General features: G+C 36.9%; 1 protein-coding gene and 1 non-coding gene across 2 annotated transcripts in view; one reads left to right on the top strand and one right to left on the bottom strand.

Annotated features, from left to right (window-relative positions):
• The window catches only part of LOC121506680 (lysophosphatidic acid receptor 6), a 43,639-nt gene extending 40,128 nt beyond the window's left edge, over nucleotides 1-3,511 (bottom strand). The window contains exon 1 of the mRNA XM_041782519.1: nucleotides 3,453-3,511. The gene's annotated coding sequence lies outside the window, so the exon portion shown is untranslated. The remainder of the gene's footprint in view (nucleotides 1-3,452) is intronic.
• A 4,508-nt stretch (nucleotides 3,512-8,019) lies between these two features.
• Nucleotides 8,020-8,091, top strand: trnaw-cca. Its single transcript has one exon. It is a non-coding gene; the product is annotated as a tRNA-Trp (tRNA).
• The last annotated feature ends 7,845 nt before the right edge of the window (nucleotides 8,092-15,936 follow it).

Here is a 15,936-nt window from a genome sequence, read left to right as displayed (position 1 = left end):
ACAGATCACTGTCTTTGACACTGTCACATGTCACAGATCACTGTCTTTGACACTGTCACATGTCAGCGATCACTGTCTTTGACACTGTCACATGTCACAGATCACTGTCTTTCACATTGTCACATGTCACAGATCACTGTCTTTGACACTGTCACATGTCACAGATCACTGTCTTTGACACTGTCACATGTCACAGATCACTGTCTTTGACACTGTCACATGTCACAGATCACTGTCTTCTACACTGTCACATGTCACAGATCACTGTCTTTGACATTGTCACATGTCACAGATCACTGTCTTTGACACTGTCACATGTCACAGATCACTGTCGTTGAAACTGTCACATGTCACAGATCACTGTCGTTGAAACTGTCACATGTCACAGATCACTGTCTTTGACACTGTCACATGTCACAGATCACTGTCTTTGACACTGTCACATGTCATCGATCACTGTCTTTGACACTGTCACATGTCACAGATCACTGTCTTTCACATTGTCACATGTCACAGATCACTGTCTTTGACACTGTCACATGTCACAGATCACTGTCTTTGACATTGTCACATGTCACAGATCACTGTCTTTGACACTGTCACATGTCACAGATCACTGTCTTTGACACTGTCACATGTCACAGATCACTGTCTTCTACACTGTCACATGTCACAGATCACTGTCTTTGACACTGTCACATGTCACAGATCACTGTCTTTGACACTGACACATGTCACAGAAGACTGTCTTTGACACTGTCACATGTCACAGATCACTGTCTTTGACACTGTCACATGTCACAGATCACTGTCTTTGACACTGTCACATGTCACAGATCACTGTCTTTGACACTGTCACATGTCACAGAAGACTGTCTTTGACACTGTCACATGTCACAGATCACTGTCTTTGACACTGTCACATGTCACAGATCACTGTCTTTGACACTGTCACATTACATAGATCATTATGGAATAGTGTTACATCCCTTGTTTGACCAGAAAACAAAGATAAATTGTCTAAAAGAGTGACTGAAAAAACAGTAAAACAGTTAGTAGTAGCATGAACTATGACAGTGAAATTACAGATTTATTTTTCAGGCATCCACAATAAATTCAGGTCACTGGAGTAAACTCTGTGTGAGTTAACATCAACTCAATCTGAGTGTAGATGTGAGACAATCAAATAAACTTTAGAGCCGAGTCAAAGTAACTCTTTTCTGGGAGTTGATTTTTAACTCCTATCAGAAGTTAAAATAAACTCTTACGGAACTTAAAATATTACTCTCACTAAGAGTAAAATTAACTCCCATTTTGAGTTACATGAACTCTTACTCAGTCGTTAATGCTTTACAGTGTTGTATGTCTTCTTGCACAGAGGTTATATTTTAGACCACTTTAAACACCACCAGATGAAGCACTACCATGCCACTCAAACCTGCCAATTTTCATTGGTCATTGTGGCTAAGCTGCCATGCTCTTACCAGGATGGTAAGTGACAGACAGCTTAATGTCCTTCTTAGTTGACCACTCCTTGCCACGTGTGGCAAGTATGCAACTCAGTGGACAGTGTCACTCATGGTGCAGATGTGTCTTACATCAGAATCAACAATAGTACACCAGAAACATGAATAAATGAAACACAGCAGTGATAACTGTACAACATGCAACATCTAAACATATATAAATACACCTACAAACATCTGAAATACATCTGAACACACAATGCATGATGGGAAAACTCTGCTCTGAAATGACAGATCTGAAATGACAGTAGAGACGTGGCAACAAAGCTGTTGGGAATGAACTCAGGAACAGTGTTGATTCACTGCTTTCAACACCATGTGAATGAACTACTTTTTAACATTGCACAGGAGCATTGCTGAACACTGGCTGGTGTCTAAGTGCATGAATGTACTCTGAAACTAACTCTTTCACTCTTTTTGGTTTAACTCCCATTTTTGTCACTCTGGGAATTTGCTGTGTAGAGATTCAGTAAAATGAAAGTTTTATTTTGTTCCTATGACAGTAAATGGAGGTCACAGAGTTTGACATGTGGTGGTCTGTGTTGTGACCTTTACGCCATCATAACCGTGACCCAGATTTGAAGGTTGGCATTTGGTTTGTTGTGACTCTGCTGAAACTGCAAACGTGGGTTTTTAGGTCACTCTGGGGGAGGAGGGTGTTTCATTTCAGTTGCTGTTTGATCCTCTCATTTCATTTATACTGCTCTGACCATTGTAACTAGTCTACTGGACTATTTTTAGTCACACATATCTCACTTTACCTCATATAACCCACAGTAATCTGGCATCCCATCATCAACATTCTGAAATAGTATTAACCAGGAGGGCCACTTTCAACAGTGTTTCATCTATGAGACTGAAACAGTGCCTTCATCCTCCTGATGATGTCACGTTTTAATGAACAGAAAAGCTTGATACTGAACACAACACTTAAATGTTTCAGATCATCACACTAATTCTGATTTAATGACTCGTGAGACATGTCCAAGACTTTTGGACTCCAGCCTACCACCTCTCAGAGTCATTTTCCACAAATGAAGAAAACCATGAACAGTGGTAAACCATCCCAGGAGTGACCAGCCTACCAAAAGACTGTAAGAGCGCATGGATGACTCATCCAGGAGGTCCCAGAAGAACCCAGGACAACATCAACAGACCTGCAGGCCTCACTGAGTCAAAAAAAATATTTTTGTATTCTCATTCATGTATGATTTTTAACCTCCAAAATTTGCAAAGGTAGCTTAAATGGGCAAAATGGGATAAAAGTGGCAAACATTTGACAAAAAAAATGTGGCAAAAATTAGCAAAAAAGTAAGGCAAAAGGTGGCTTATATGGGTAAAAAGTGGCAAAAAATGGTGAAAATGGGCAAAAAAGTTTCAACATTTTAATTTCTTCTGTGGAAAAATTTTTAAAATGAAGACATGAAAGAGCCACACATTAAGTATCACCTAAATAGGTGCTAAAATCACACCCTTCCTAGCTCATCTCTTCCTGTACACTTGCAGCCAGCCTGCTGACTCTTCTCTAGAGTATCTGAGAGTTTAAGAGGAACAGAGGCGTTTTCTCACTGCTGTCTTCAGTTCCTGTTGGAGCAGGACTTCCTCTGTGCACCAAACAGTGACTTTATGACTGAGTTCAATTTGTGTTTCAACATTTATTAGTGATGTTAAAGCTACAGTTGTTCTCTTTGGTTCTACAGAAATAAAGAAATGTTCATTTCAGTTAAAACAGTCCTATATCTCCTCCTGTGTTGATGTAATTTAAACAAGAACAATAGTTTCTGAGCTTAAATCAATGAATATAAGGACTGACAGAGGTTAGAAGCACAGACACATCACACATCCAGGCGTACGAGCGTTTCCTCCTGTCATCACTATTTGTTTGACTGATCTGCTGGGTATTTAAAGGTAGTAATGAACTGTTACCTGCTTGATGATCTGCCGTGGATGCAGAGGAAAATGAAGTGTGTGTTGTTGTGACTCTGACAGCGTCATCTCTGTAGCTGTGGGAGGCATGCACAGGAAGTTGACCAATCTTCAGATCTTGGTGTGTCAACTCATTTCAGTCTCTGCGGCTCTGCAAATGAGCCGATGTGGAACTGACGCTGCAGATATTTCTTTACCACCTCTCTGGTGTATATGTTGTCTTATCATTCAGACTTGACTGGGAAAAAAACTCATCATAAATAAAAGCTAAAAAAATAGTGTACAGAGGTCAGACTCATCCATGAAATGAACATCATTTGCACAGGAAGAGGTAAACATAGAGCCATGGCAAAGACGAGGCTTTAAATATGACTGTTAAACACTACAGTGTGGTAAAAGGTCACTGTGACCTCAGGAAATACAAAACTACAGCAGTGACCTTTGACATATAAAGAAAAACTGTGAAAACCTTCAGCCTGTGTGAAGGATGGAGCAGAATTTGACAGAAACCCCAGTATGCATCTTTGAAATGTTGAGCTCACAAGATTTAGAGTCACAGTGACCTCTGACCTGGGGATGGATGTACTGATGGATGGATGGATGGATGATGGATGATGGATGGATGGATGATGAATGATGGATGGATGGATGAATGGATGATGGATGGATGGATGATGAATGATGGATGGATGGATGAATGGATGATGGATGCATGGATGGATGGATGGATGGATGGATGATGGATGCATGGATGGATGGATGGATGATGAATGATGGATGGATGGATGGATGAATGGATGATGGATGGATCATGGATGGATGATGAATGATGGATGGATGGATGGATGAATGGATGATGGATGCATGGATGGATGGATGAATGGATGATGGATGGATGAATGGATGATGGATGGATCATGGATGGATGATGAATGATGGATGGATGGATGGATGAATGGATGATGGATGCATGGATGGATGGATGATGAATGATGGATGGATGGATGAATGGATGATGTATGGATCATGGATGGATGATGAATGATGGATGGATGGATGAATGGATGATGGATGGATCATGGATGGATGATGAATGATGGATGGATGGATGAATGGATGATGGATGCATGGATGGATGCATGGATGGATGGATGGATGGATGATGAATGATGTATGGATCATGGATGGATGATGAATGATGGATGGATGGATGAATGGATGATGGATGGATCATGGATGGATGATGAATGATGGATGAATGGATGATGGATGATGGATGGATCATGGATGGATGATGAATGATGGATGGATGGATGAATGGATGATGGATGCATGGATGGATGGATGGATGATGGATGCATGGATGGATGGATGGATGATGAATGATGGATGGATGGATGAATGGATGATGGATGATGGATGGATCATGGATGGATGATGAATGATGTATGGATGGATGAATGGATGATGGATGATGGATGGATGGATGGATGATGGATGCATGGATGGATGGATGGATGATGAATGATGGATGGATGGATGAATGGATGATGGCTGATGGATGGATCATGGATGGATGATGAATGATGTATGGATGGATGAATGGATGATGGATGATTGATGGATTATGGATGGATGATGAATGAATGGATTGATGGATGGATTATGGATGGATGGAGCTTGGATGGATAAATTTTCCCTTGTCACCACTGTTTCTTGTCATTTTTTGTCACTTTTGAACCCCTTTTTCACTTTTTCTGGACATTTTTGCAGATTTTTTTTTTTTTTTTTTGCAACTTTAAACCAGTTTTTTTCTAATATTTGTTCATTTGTGCGACATTATCCCTTTCTTAATGCTTGTAGACATTTTTTCATCACTTATTAACCACATTTGCTATACATCTACCATTTTTTCCACTTTGGAACAAATTTTTCATCACTTTTTAACAGCTTTTGATCATTTTCTACTCATTTAGTCTCTTTCATCACATTTTCACCAATATTTACAACTTTTAACCCATTTTGGCAATGATTTCAATAGTTGTCTTCTCTAAGTTGTCTCAGTTTCTTCTTTATTTTCTGACATCCTGTTGTTTGTTAACATTAGCTACAGTGTCTAACATTACTTTCCTGTTGTTTGTTAACATTAGCTACAAAGTCTAACATTATTTTCCTGTTGTTAACATTAGCTACAACATTTAACATTACTTTCCTGTTGTTTGTTAACATTAGCTACAGTGTCTAACATTACTTCCCTGTTGTTTGTTAACATTAGCTACAGCGTCTAACATTACTTTCCTGTTGTTTGTTAACATTAGCTACAGTGTCTAACATTACGTTCCTGTTGTTTGTTAACATTAGCTACAAAGTCTAACATTTCTTTCCTGTAGTTAACATTAGCTACAGTGTCTAACATTACTTTCCTGTTGTTTGTTAACATTAGCTACAACGTCCAACATTACTTTCCTGTTGTTTGTTTACATTAGCTACAAAGTCTAACATTACTTTCCTGTTGTTTGTTAACATTAGCTACAGTGTCTAACATTACGTTCCTGTTGTTTGTTAACATTAGCTACAGTGTCTAACATTACTTTCCTGTTGTTTGTTAACATTAGCTACAAAGTCTAACATTACGTTCCTGTTGTTTGTTAACATTAGCTACAGTGTCTAACATTACTTTCCTGTTGTTTGTTAACATTAGCTACAAAGTCTAACATTACTTTCCTGTAGTTAACATTAGCTACAGTGTCTAACATTACTTTCCTGTTGTTTGTTAACATTAGCTACAAAGTCTAACATTACTTTCCTGTTGTTAACATTAGCTACAGTGTCTAACATTACTTTCCTGTTGTTTGTTAACATTAGCTACAAAGTCTAACATTACTTTCCTGTTGTTAACATTAGCTACAGTGTCTAACATTACTTTCCTGATGGTTTACGTGTTTTAAAGGCTGTATCACACTGCAGAATGAATAAAGTAATATATAGTAATATAAAGTAAATGATTAAATAAATGTCATTTGTGTTGCTTTGAAAAGAATAGTTATTATTCAGGATAAAATAGCATTCTTTTCACAGCTAAACTGGACCAAGGTTTTTCTGGCCCACAGGGGCCCCCAGAGTGGCTGGGCCCTTTGCCCCCCCTTACAGGTGGCCTTGATTGGTAGATTCAGGATCTTCAGAGTATGTTTCAGGTATTTTAGAGTCTTGACGTGATAGAGGGAATGCTGAGGGAATTATGTGTGTAATTGTGTATAATCTGTGTTTGTTTTTTTTTAAATTGTATAACCACCTTGCCTCCAGGGATTTTTTAATGTATTTTCATGAGGGATTGTTTTGGTATTTTCATTTGATGAATAAACTGATTGATTTAATTTTTTTAGATTTAATTTTAAGAAAGCTGTTTTCCAATTACTGTTTGAAATTGGAAAACAGAACATGGAAAACCTTTTCATGGAAAAAAAAAAAAGGAAAACAAACAGTTTCTTGTTTCATGGTCTTTGTTTTCTAAAAATATTAGAAGATAAAAGAATTAAACCCGTTTTTCCCATCTAACTGTTTTTGTGTTCTGTTAAAAAAGCAAGACCAAAGAAGGGAAAAGTGATGATGTAGCATTTTTCTCCAACCCCTGCAGGAGAAATAGAATGTCATATCAGCAGTGTTCTGTTCTTTGAGCTTCTATTTATCTAAGAACACAAAAGCAGTCAGTTATTTTTTTTTTAATTTAAACATTTTTTTTTCTATTTTGAAATCAAGAAAAACTATTTTTGTTTGTTTGTTTGTTTTATTTCTCAGTTTAATATGATGTGTTACGTCTTGACAAAGTTTATTTTATAATTTTGGATTCCTTATTTTAAAGTAAAAGTCCATTGGCTGAAACTAAAAATAAGACAGCATAAATAAACATGACTGAGAAATACAGACGGAGGTGGAGCATCGTTTGGTGTAGACGGGCGCCCTCTTGCGGCTGAAGAAGGAAACGGTCCTACCGTAATGACCACTTTCATACTCAAGGTGTGGACCAAAGGGAAATAAATGATGCTTTGATGGCTTTGGTATTTGTTTTAATATTTCAGGGTTTAAATGGGTTACGAAAAAGATATTTACGTCTGGTTAATGTTTTTAAAAATGGATGAATTAAATTTTTACAAATGAAAATAAATAAAATATTGCAGGCCTACAAGTGCTCTCTGTACCTTTCAGTTGATATCCATAAAAAATCAGTTCTGCTTTGAATTCTAGTGAAAATTAATGTTTATGGAGGCTTCGATGATTTTAGAAGGTCTAGAAAACAGCGGCTATAAAAAACAAGAGGAAGAGAGATTTCTCTCTGCGCTGCAATAAAACCGGCTAAGAGTTCTTACCGTAATTACCCTAAATTTAAACTTTTAGCGCTATAATATGTGACTGATCGAAAGCGAGACTCTTCCCGAGGCTCTGTTAAAGTAATTCGTTTGTTAATGGGATAAAATAGAATTATAAAGAGAATAAAGAGAATTCACATAGAAACCAGAAGAATAGTCAATCTCTCCTTTATATACAGAACATGTCACTGGGAATCTACAAGGACCTCGTGGCGCAACGGTAGCGCGTCTGACTCCAGATCAGAAGGTTGCGTGTTCAAATCACGTCGGGGTCAGCACTATTTTTCTTTCGTTGGGATTGCGTTTCATGCCCCAATATTTCCCGTTTCTTTTAATGAACTAACCCAAAAGCAAAAGACCGTCGACATTTTAATTAGTAAGTACTTGTCGACTTGAAAAAGAGGATCACCGCGCCTATGTGGACGCCATTTTGGCTCAAAATGAGGAGTAAATAACACTGAAGAAGATGGCTTGACTGCAAGTGTGGCATCAGAAAATAGTTGTTTAGAATAAGAGCTTAAAGAACTGACATATTTATACCACATATCAAATTTTTATGTCACATGTTGCTCACATTTTAGGTGCATTTTAATTTATTCATAGTTTGTTAGAACTCTCAGATAAAGATAAGAACCCTGAGATCAAAGTCAGAATCCTAAGATCAAATCAGAACTATCAGATCAAAGTCAGAATTATCAGATCAATGTCAGGATTATCAGATCAATGTCATAATTACCAGATCAAAGTCAGAATTATCAGATCAATGTCAGAATTATCAGATCAAAGTCAGAATTATCAGATCAAAGTCAGAATTATCAGATCAATGTCAGAATTACCAGATCAAAGTCAGAATTATCAGATCAAAGTCAGAATTATCAGATCAATGTCAGGATTATCAGATCAATGTCGTAATTACCAGATCAAAGTCAGAATTATCAGATCAATGTCAGGATTATCAGATCAATGTCATAATTACCAGATCAAAGTCAGAATCATCAGATATATGTCAGAATTACCAGATCAAAGTCAGAATCATCAGATATATGTCAGAATTACCAGATCAAAGTCAGAATCATCAGATATATGTCAGAATTACCAGATCAAAGTCAGAATCATCAGATATATGTCAGAATTACCAGATCAAAGTCAGAATCATCAGATCAATGTCAGAATTACCAGATCAATGTCAGAATTACCAGATCAATGTCAGAATTACCAGATCAAAGTCAGAATCATCAGATATATGTCAGAATTATCAGATCAAAGTCTGAATCATCAGATATATGTCAGAATTACCAGATCAAAGTCAGAATCATCAGATATATGTCAGAATTACCAGATCAAAGTCAGAATCATCAGATATATGTCATAATTACCAGATCAAAGTCAGAATCATCAGATATATGTCAGAATTACCAGATCAAAGTCTGAATCATCAGATATATGTCAGAATTATCAGATCAAAGTCTGAATCATCAGATATATGTCATAATTACCAGATCAAAGTCAGAATCATCAGATATATGTCAGAATTACCAGATCAAAGTCAGAATCATCAGATATATGTCAGAATTACCAGATCAAAGTCAGAATCATCAGATATATGTCAGAATTACCAGATCAAAGTCAGAATCATCAGATATATGTCAGAATTACCAGATCAAAGTCAGAAATCTGAGATCAATGTCAGAATAATCAGATCTTTGTCAGAAGTATCAGGTAAAAGTCAGAATTATCAGATCAATGTCAGAATTATCAGATCAATGTCAGAATTACCAGATCAATGTCAGAATTACCAGATCAAAGTCAGAATCATCAGATATATGTCATAATTACCAGATCAAAGTCAGAATCATCAGATATATGTCATAATTACCAGATCAAAGTCAGAATCATCAGATATATGTCATAATTACCAGATCAAAGTCAGAATCATCAGATATATGTCAGAATTACCAGATCAAAGTCAGAATCATCAGATATATGTCAGAATTACCAGATCAAAGTCAGAATCATCAGATATATGTCAGAATTACCAGATCAAAGTCAGATTCATCAGATTAATGTCAGAATGATCAGATCAAAGTCAGAGTCATCAGATTAATGTCAGAATGATCAGATCAAAGTCAGAGTCATCAGATTAATGTCAGAATGATCAGATCAAAGTCAGAATCATCAGATATATGTCAGAATGATCAGATCAAAGTCAGAATCATCAGATATATGTCATAATTACCAGATCAAAGTCAGAATCATCAGATATATGTCAGAATTACCAGATCAAAGTCAGAATCATCAGATATATGTCAGAATTACCAGATCAAAGTCAGAATCATCAGATATATGTCAGAATTACCAGATCAAAGTCAGAATCATCAGATATATGTCAGAATTACCAGATCAAAGTCAGAATCATCAGATATATGTCAGAATTACCAGATCAAAGTCAGAATCATCAGATATATGTCAGAATTATCAGATCAAAGTCAGAATCATCAGATATATGTCAGAATTACCAGATCAAAGTCAGAGTCATCAGATATATGTCAGAATTACCAGATCAAAGTCAGAATCATCAGATATATGTCAGAATTACCAGATCAAAGTCAGAATCATCAGATATATGTCAGAATTACCAGATCAAAGTCAGAATCATCAGATATATGTCAGAATTATCAGATCAAAGTCAGAATCATCAGATATATGTCAGAATTACCAGATCAAAGTCAGAATCATCAGATATATGTCAGAATTACCAGATCAAAGTCAGAATCATCAGATATATGTCAGAATTACCAGATCAAAGTCAGAATCATCAGATTAATGTCAGAATGATCAGATCAAAGTCAGAATTCTGAGATCAAAGTCAGAATTCTGAGATCAATGTCAGAATAATCACATCTTTGTCAGAAGTATCAGGTAAAAGTCAGAATTATCAGATCAAAGTCAGAATTATAAGATCAAAGTCAGAAAACCATTTGAGACCACAGACTTCAGCCCAATTTCCAAAGATTTTTCATCTTCAGTCCTCTGAACGCACATACCAGATGACTCAGCCAGACTGTCAGATCACTGGAGACCACACACCTGCCGACCTGCCTACGACCTCGCATGATCACGTGACTTCAGGAAAGAAAAACAAAACACAGATGTCTGTCGATACCGTCTTGCTGTCTCTTCACAACCGGCTGTCCTGGTGTGTGTTACCGGTGCAGCAACAATCAAAAAACAGGGGAAAGAAAGGCTGGAATTAAGGTACACTTGTGTTTTTGGTTGTGAGCGGTGAAAGTACGTATAATTCATCTGGTGACACTACTTGGTGTGCTCGCTGTCATTGGTTTTTGTGAGTACTCCGTCAGCAGCACTACAACCTAGAATCGTAAATATCAAACATGTTTGATATTTACAAACATCTGGGAGGCTACGACGTGATTTGGAGCAGTAAATGAATCGTGTTGACACCACACACATGCAGACTACTCAGACAAATAATCATTTGTGACGTGGCTTCAGTCAGTATACACCCCCACGATCGTCGGGGAAGGAAAATTTTTGCTAAAATTGGGCTTAAAATCCTGTAGTGTGTGGCCGGCCTTAATGTGCTTTAATAATGATAGCAAGATGAACTAAAAGGACCAATTTCCTGTTGGTAGTTTATTATAAACCTTTTTTTTCCTCAAATGCCCTGTCACAAATATTATTATTTGAGTCATTCCATAAGAAAGTTTTCCACAAACAATGATAATTCTGGCCAAAAAAACTCTATAAATCATAAACTGTTATAGTCCTAATGTTGAACTGCTGTCGTGAAAATGATGATGATTGGTGGCGGTGGCAGTGCTGGTTGCTTTCATGGCGAGTCAAAACACACAGACAGAGGTTTTAATGACACAGCAAGGGAAGATGAAATCTGGACTGGTAAACTGCTTCCATTACAGCACAATAATATCATGCTTATGAAAGTTGACTTCTGGCTCAAAGACTTAAAAAAACTAGATGGTGATGACAGAAAGACCCAGACCCTTAGGTCAGCTCAGGTCTCACCTCTTTGCTGCTGGAGGCCATCCCACAGATGCATCCAAACAGACCATTGACCATCTGAGAGGTACAGGGGAGAATCTCGAGGCCACCCGCCAATAGCATCTCATAGAAGCTGTGGTCAAAGGCCAACGCATTCTTTGGCCCAAGAATATGTGTGGTACAGGTAGGGAGCAGAACTGTGAAGGATTCCATTACTACCATTACTTTTACCATTACTACTTATCACCATTACTGCCATCACTACCATTACATTATACAGCGTTAGGTTCAATAAAACAGACATCATCAACGTCTTCACATTCATGACTAAACGTACTTAAAAGATTGCTGGTATATGTCCTGTGAAAATGCATCATCAACTTCCCAAACGGATGTAAGTATTAGAGTTAAAGATAACCTGGCTCATTTATTTTTTTTTTTTTTCAAGATTTATTTTTGGGCCTTTTCATGCCTTTATTTGATAGAGGAAGGACAGTGGATAGACTTGGAAACAGGGAAGAGAGTGGGGAGAGACATGCAGTAAAGGGCCACAGGCCGGATTCGGACGCGGGCCGCCCACGTACGTGGGAAGCCCCTTAAACCACTCGACCATCTGCACTCCCAACCTGACTCATTTATTAAGGGTAAATCCACCCAAACCTACCTAGTCCTGTGTGAAAAAGTCATTGTCCCTAAACCTAATCACCGGTTGTTGAGACTGAGGGGACTCTTTATGAGGGCCCATGCACCGAGGGTGTGAGGACCCTACTGAGACTGCTTATTTCAGAGCCTAACTCATAAAAATGACTCATTGGACTTCAGGTTTTCTCTCCAATAAATAAAGGTAGCCCCAACTCAAATTCAAAACTTCTATGAAATGTAACTTAATTTAGTCCAACTTATATTTATTGGTAAAAGCCAAAATAAAATCTTTTCATTAAATGAGTGAAATTCATTTACATTCATCTAACTCAATTAAACTGAGTCAGTCCTATAATTTGTTATTGATTATTGCCAAAATAAAAGTTACTTGGATTTCATTATTCTTATTAATCCAACTCAAACTAATGTAATTCTTAATTCCTATCCTTCTTTCATCCAGTCCCTCCCCCACTGAGGCACATAACACAAAACTTGTTTTGTTTTGTTATTTTAATTGAAATGACCATACTACTACTGCACACATCCATCTCCTGTTTTCAGAAAACAACAACAAAAAATGCCAAAAAATCTGATAGATATTCCATTAGAACAAGAGAAACTTAAAATAAATACTTAAAATGATACTAACTTCATCATTTGTAAAGCGTTTTTCCTAAATGAATACTGTTTTAACACTATTTATGAACTCAGTAGAGACTTTAGTGTTAAGGTGCTGCTGGGCTTTAAATATAATAATAATAACTGCTTTTTAAAGCATAAATAGTCCTCACGCATCAGTTCACCAAAAGATTTTACTGACAACTACTATAAGCTTTCTCAACACCCTAATAAGGGGAAATAAGGCTTTCTAAACATCTACAAGCACACATCTGTATTATCATCAGTGAGGAATAAACATCTTAATGGTCTGCTCTTTATTTCCTGGTACTTTGAAAACTCCTTAATAAGTAGTTTACAACTGATGTAGTTTTTGGTTTATAGATAGTGAGTCCTTCATTTATAAAATATCAGAATATTAAACATGATATTAATGGTGAAAAAGCATTTACTACTGTGTTCATAAATGGCATAAAAACCAGTAATAATAAACACTTTAAAGAAATTCAACAATTATCAGCTATAAAACTCTGGACAAAACCATTAAACATTTGACAAAACTGAGAAATGAAGACTGTCCTGTTTTAACATGCTAAAATCTTGCAAAAGATTTCAAAGAGCAACTTTTGATGCCTTTTAAACATTGACATAAAATAGTAAAATCTTGAATGAGGTCAATACATGTAAACATTTCCACATGAACACTAGTTAGCTTTTCCATGATTAAAACTATTCATAAGTGTGTTACTTGTGTCCATAAATGAGCACAAACATCATGATGAAGACCACGATGACACGGCCTGCTTGACTGGAGACTCTGGCGCCTTCAATCACAGTTCTCACGTCCCTGGCTCCTCATACCAAACTCTTCAGGTTATGTAAATGCCCGGCATTCTCAGTGGTGGAGTCCTGATCAAAAACACAAACAGAACACTCAAAATAAGTAAAATACTAAATGCCTCAAACAGAACCTTGAAAGCAGAAACATCAGGAACCATTTTGATATCATCAGCTAGAGTTTAGAAAGGTAGGCTTGTTGCTCAGGTCATCAGCTGAAGGAGACCAAAGCAAATAGTTACCAAATCACATGGTTATTATATGATCATAAATTAAACCAGCGCTGGTTATTTCTAATGTATGCATGAAAACATTGATTGGTCACAAAAAATGACAAGATAGTAAACTGTTCTCAGAATTGTAAAGCAGAAGAATGAAGTTTGTCAGATCAAGCAAATCAGTGAGGTTTATGATCTTTTATGAAGACTGTGTTAATAGTCATTATATGAACTCAAATTAAATTAAAACAAGCTTCAGTATGTCTGAAATAACGTTAATATCTATAACATCAGAAACACATGAGTTTTCTAACTTCTAAGTGTCACAATTGTAAAAACAAGATCACTGGAGTATACAGCCAGCATTTTTTAAACGTTTGTAAGCTATAACAACTTCTTTGTGTTAGAAAATACTTTTGTGGACTGTCTCTAATATCTAAAGCACAAAACACAATCTTTCTGTGTGATTACAGAAACATTATGACTGGAGTAAACAGTTCAGTGTGACACCAAACACATGTCAAACTTACCAGATATTCTCTGAGGAAAGAGTCTGGATCTTCTCTGAGGTAGATGATCAGGATCACACTCCCTTTCTAAAACAAGTTAACAAATATACATCAGAATCTGAAAGTGGCCACCACCATACAGTGAAGAGGATGCTCCATGGGCTTCTACTGACCGCCTGGGTGGTTGCCAGGACCTTCTTGATCCTTTTCCCCTTAACGCCTCCTCTGATGCTGAGGATCTGAATCAGTTTGTCTGAGAAATGGTCCAGGGACATGAACTTTGATTGCAGTGGGTTGAAGGTGAGTCACATGAACTCTGCATCTACCTGAAATTAGACGTAGAAACATTGTAAAGCGATCTGATATGCAGTCCTTGCATTTCAACATTCGTTATCCTATAGAGGAGGGAAAAAAACGTATGAGTGCATAGATGACGGGATGCATGATAGCTTTTTGGACCAAACAGATGTTTGATTTTTTTGTATTCCAAAAAGCAGTAGATGTCCTGTAGCTTCTGCGCTAATATTTCACTGCTTTAAATTAGCCAAATTAAACTGACAGCACTGCTGCTAATGAAATACAAATGAAGAACAGTTCTAGTCCCCAAAATGTTTTTTTTTTCCAATTAGAAAAAAATGCTTTGGGTTGTATTTTGAGTTTGTTGAAAATCTGGTCATATCAAATGCCTGTCGCCCCATAGCTGAATCCTCATGTAACATGCATCAGAAAATCTTGAGTCAATATTGACAAATACACCACAGCAACCTTGGCTTATCTATAAATGAGATAATAATTCTGTTAGAGGTGTAAAGCATGTTACTTCAAACTGAAGCAGAGGATATACTCAAAAATCAACACTTACCAAAGAATATTTTTAACATGCAGTCATGTCTCACCTGTCTTCTGTTCTTGATGTTCAGTGGCTGTGAGCACACTGCAGAGAAGAAACATTAGAAACTACTCAAGAACATTAACCAGAGAAAACAGACAGGTTGATGGTTATTTTGTTTTAGGATTATAACGCTGGCATTTTGAGAATAGTTAATGAGACACTGGACCTTCATCAAACTAAAAACAAAAGGACAGAGGAAGACTTACTCGGACCTTTCAGGATAGTCTAATCAGACCAAAACTACTAAAATGAATGCGGCCTTATAAACTGTAAACTGCACAGAGATAGTAGCAGCTCAAGCACAACAATGAAAAAATGATGGTTATGAATGCCAAAGCAGCAGACCGTGAACTAGAGCGGCCATATCAGAAAAGTTGTTGTATT

The sequence above is a fragment of the Cheilinus undulatus genome, unplaced genomic scaffold (genome assembly GCF_018320785.1).
Source record: "Cheilinus undulatus unplaced genomic scaffold, ASM1832078v1 Contig9, whole genome shotgun sequence".
NCBI classification, from domain to species: Eukaryota; Metazoa; Chordata; class Actinopteri; order Labriformes; family Labridae; genus Cheilinus; species Cheilinus undulatus.
This window is presented reverse-complemented; position numbering and strand designations above follow the sequence as displayed.